Source organism: Myotis lucifugus, unplaced genomic scaffold (assembly GCF_000147115.1).
Source record: "Myotis lucifugus unplaced genomic scaffold, Myoluc2.0 scaffold_19, whole genome shotgun sequence".
Classification (NCBI taxonomy): Eukaryota; Metazoa; Chordata; class Mammalia; order Chiroptera; family Vespertilionidae; genus Myotis; species Myotis lucifugus.
The window spans coordinates 12302765-12307322 of NW_005871067.1; positions in this window are offsets into that span (position 1 = coordinate 12302765).

Here is a 4558-nt window from a genome sequence, read left to right on the forward strand (position 1 = left end):
TTTCAATAAACAATCTACTATTAACTATAGTTGCCATGCTGTACTTTAAGTTCACAGTACTTACTTTATAGCTGGAAGTTTGTACCTTTTGACCTCCTTTAACCATTTCACTCATACCCACCTCAGCCTCTGGTAATCACCAATCTGTTCTCTTATTCTCTGTATCTATGAGCTTGGTTGGGTCTGAGGGGGGTGAGGGGACTTGTTTTTGTGTTTGTTTTTTATTCCACATATAAGAGAGTTCATAGGATATTTGTCTTTCTGTGTCTTATTTCCCCTAGCACAGCAATTTTCAACCAGTGAAACTCAAGAATTTTAAAATATACATCTGACTATTTAGTCAGGGGCATTAACCTCTTTTCCCTTTGATTGTCAAATAAAAAAATGACAACAGCCAACACAAAAATAGCGGTCCAGAGGGAATGAATCAAAATTATACCTATTTTTCTTGTCACATTAGCAAAAAATATAATATATTTTTTGGTGTGCCACAGATTTTTAGTAATTAATTTATGTGTGCCATGAGATTTAAAAAGGCCCTCAAGGCCCATCATGTTGCAAATGGCAGGATTTCATTATTTTTTATTGGTGAATAATATTACATGTATATATATACATGTATATATATATGTATATATGAATAATATTACATAATATTACATATATATATATATATATATATATATATATACACAAACACATACATACATACCACATTTTCTTTATCCACTTATCCATGCATTGGCACTTAAATTGTTTCCATATTTTGGCTATTGTAAATAATATTGCAATTAATATGGGAGTGCATATATACTATATAGTATGTTCTTTTTTCTTCAGATAAATACCCAGAAGTGGAATTGTTGGATCATATGGCAGTTCTATTTTTAATTTTTTGAAGAAACTTCATACTATTGTCCATAGTGGCAGCACCAATTCATATTCCCACCAACAGTGCCCAAGGGTGCCCTTTTTTCTCCACATGTTCACCAACACTTGTTATTTTTTCAATGTTTTCCTCTTTTAAAATATGTTTTTATTTATTTCAGATAGAGGAAGGGAAAGGGAGAGATAGAAACATCAATGATGAGAGAGAATCATTGATCGGCTGCCTCCTGCCTGCCCTCTGCTGGAGAACAAGCCTACAACCTGGGCATATACCTTAACTGGGAATTAAACCATGACATCCTGATTCATGGGTCAACACCCAACCACTGAGCAACACCAGCCAAGCTGTCTTTCTCTTTTTAGTGTTTGCAAATGTATTTCTTAGAGGCTATACCATTTGGAATATATTTCACTGTTTGCAGGAACACACAGGTTACCATAGTATGTGGAATACAGGTACCTTCTGTGAAATATTGTACTATTATGCCATTTAATGGGAAAAGAAGCATAGTGGGACACTCGTTACATAGTAAGAAGGAGTTTCTTTGTGTGTTTTTTTAAGTAATGATGATCTGTGCTGAAAACAGTTGGTCAAAATCCCACTTGGTACAAATTAATTGTAAGTGATCAAATATTTCACTACAGATTTTACACAATATACAGTTCACTGATATAGTAACAATAGACTGTTCTAGACACAGTATGCTAGTAACATTTACAATACATTGATTATATGTTGTAATATGGTTAACAATTTGAAAGAATACACAGGTGAACCTAATATGTGGAATGGTGTTACCCTCTGTGAGATACTATAATACAATGCCATTTACTTGGGGAGTATGTTTGTTGGAACATTCATTACATAATTAGTACATGTATCCTTTACTAATTATAGCCTGTGTTAGAAAGAGTTTTCCAAAATCCAACTGGCTAGGAATTCATTCTAAGAGTTTTCAAACACTTTACTACAGGTTTCATACAATGCGCAGCTTATTAAATCACTAAAAGTAGACTGACTTAGACAGTGTATTCCAGTAGTGTTTACAAATGTATTGATTAAATGTTATACTAGTACATTACCTATTGGGAATATGTTTCACTCTTTGAAGGAATATACTATTGATCCTAATGTGTAGAATGCTGGTATCTTTTGTTAGATATTACATTATAAGGCCATTTCCCAGAGCATGTTGGAAAATGTATTACATAGTTAGTTGCACTTTCATTGAGTAATCACAGTCTGTGCTAAAAAGAGTTTGATAAAATCCCCCTTGATATGAATTAATTCTATTGGGTACCTATTTTCGTTGTACAGTTTTTTCTCTTTGTTTTCTAAGTTCTCTCTTTTCTTTTTGTTCTCTCTGTTTTCTATTAGTTCTTTGTGTTTGTTCTCATGTCTGTTTTCTCTCTTGTCTCGGTTCTCCTTTTTGGTTCTCTTCTTTCTCAATATTTTCTATATTTTTCTTTGTTCCCTTTGTTTTCCCTGTTCGCTCTTTTCTCTTTACATTCTCTTAGTTTCTCTGCTCTTTCTGTTCTTATTTATTCTCTGTTCCTCTGTTCTATCTTCTCTTTGCTCTCTTCATTTTGCAGTATCTCTGTTCTCTTTTTGTTTTTTCAGTTTTTCTGCGATCTGTTTTTTGTACTCTTTTTTCCATTCTCTTTGTTCTTTTAATTTCCCCCTTCTCTCTACCTTGTTTTTTTTTCTGATATATTTTCATTGTTCTCTCTTATTTTCAGTGTTTCTGGTTTCTTCTTTTGCTCTCTCCATTTTCTTTGTTCTTTATATCTTCTCCTTTTCCTCTCCATTTACTCCATTATTTCACTTGTTTCCTCTGTTCTCTGTGCCTTTTATTTGTTCTATTGTTCTTTACTCATTCCCTCAATTTCCTCTTGTTTTCTAATCCATTTGTTCTTTTCATTTTTCTCTGTTTTCTCTTTCTCTATCCCTTTTTACCATTATCATTTTTCATTTTGTTGTCACTATTTTCTCTGTTATCTCTCTCTCCCCACGCCCCATTCAATATTTTTCTCTTTGTTATCGCCATATTCTTGCCCTCCTTTTTGTCTTAATTATCTTTTTTTTTATTTTTTTAAATATATTTTTATTGATTTTTTACAGAGAGGAAGGGGGAGGGATAGAGAGTTAGAAACATCGATGAGAGAGAAACATTAATTAGCTGCCTCCTGCACACCCCTTACTGGGGATGTGCCTGCAACCAAGGTACATGCCCTTGACCGGAATTGAACCTGGGACCCTTGAGTCCGCAGGCTGATGCTATATCCACTGAGCCAAACCGGTTAGGGCATTAATTATCTTTTTTAAAAAAATAAATGTCTTATTTTGAACATTTTTATTGATTTCAGAGAGGAAGGGAAAGGGAGAGATCAAAACATCAATGATTAGAGAGAATCTTTGATCAGCTGCCTCCTGCACGCCCCACACTGGGGATCTAGCCCGCAACCCAGGCATATTCCTTGATCAGGAATTGAACCGTAACCTCCTGGTTCATAGGTCAATGCTCAACCACTGAGCCACACCGGACGGACTTTTTTTTGTTCTTTATTGCCTTATTTTTTGTTTTAAGATTTCGGATTTCTATTTTTTTAATCTTGTGTTGTTTTCCTCCGTTTTTTACTGTTAAAATTCTATTTTACCCTTAATATTACCAGTATTCTTTGTTTCTCTTTGTTTTCTCTGTCTTCTCTATTTTCTCCATGCTTGTTCCTCACATTTTGGTCTCTTTTCCTTCTCTTTGTTCTCTCCATCTTGGCAGGTTTCTGTTTTACTTCTGGTGCTTTTATTTTTCTGTTTTCTCTATACTTTCATTGGTCTCTCCTAATTTTGTTCTCACATTTTCTGTTTGTTTTTTCTGTTCTCTACCTATACTTTTTGTTCTTTCCAACTCTATGTTCTTTCTCTCTTGTTTCTATTTTGTATTTATTCTCTTTTCCCCAGTTTTCTCTTTTTTGTTTTTCTTCTTCTACCATAAAATATTACATCCATTACCTACTCTGAATGTTTCACACTTTGTAGAAATATGGAGGGGAAATTCCATGGATGTTCATTGATGGTATTTTCTATGAAATATAATATAATGTTCTTTACTGAGGAAGTATACCAGAACATTACACTAATGGTCAATTAGTTATTATAGCCAGTCTGAAAAACAGGTTGCAAAATATGCTTGGATGTATTAATACTAAGAGTGTTCAAACACTACATGTTTCACAAAATGCACTGCTCATTAAAACAATACAACTAGTTTGAGAAGACAGTGTGTTACAATAGCATTTACAAATGTATTGATTACATGTTATGTCATAGACTAATACATGTATTACCAACTGGGAATATATTTCACCCCTTCAAGAATTATATAAGTGAAACTAGTGTGTGGATGGCTGGTTCTTTCTGTAAAATATTTTGATTCCAATTACTGGGGAACATTTTAGAACATTAATTATGTAATTAGCAGGGCTTTCAGTAAGTAATTATATTATGGAAAAGAAAACAGTGTTTCAAAATCTGCTTTGTACTAAATTTTCCAAGAGTGTTCAAGGAATACCCAAAAGGATTCACTCAATGCCCAGGTTATTGAAACACTAAAACTACACCTTTCTAAACAGACTTTGCATTTAGAAATGTATTGATTTTACAATATCTTGT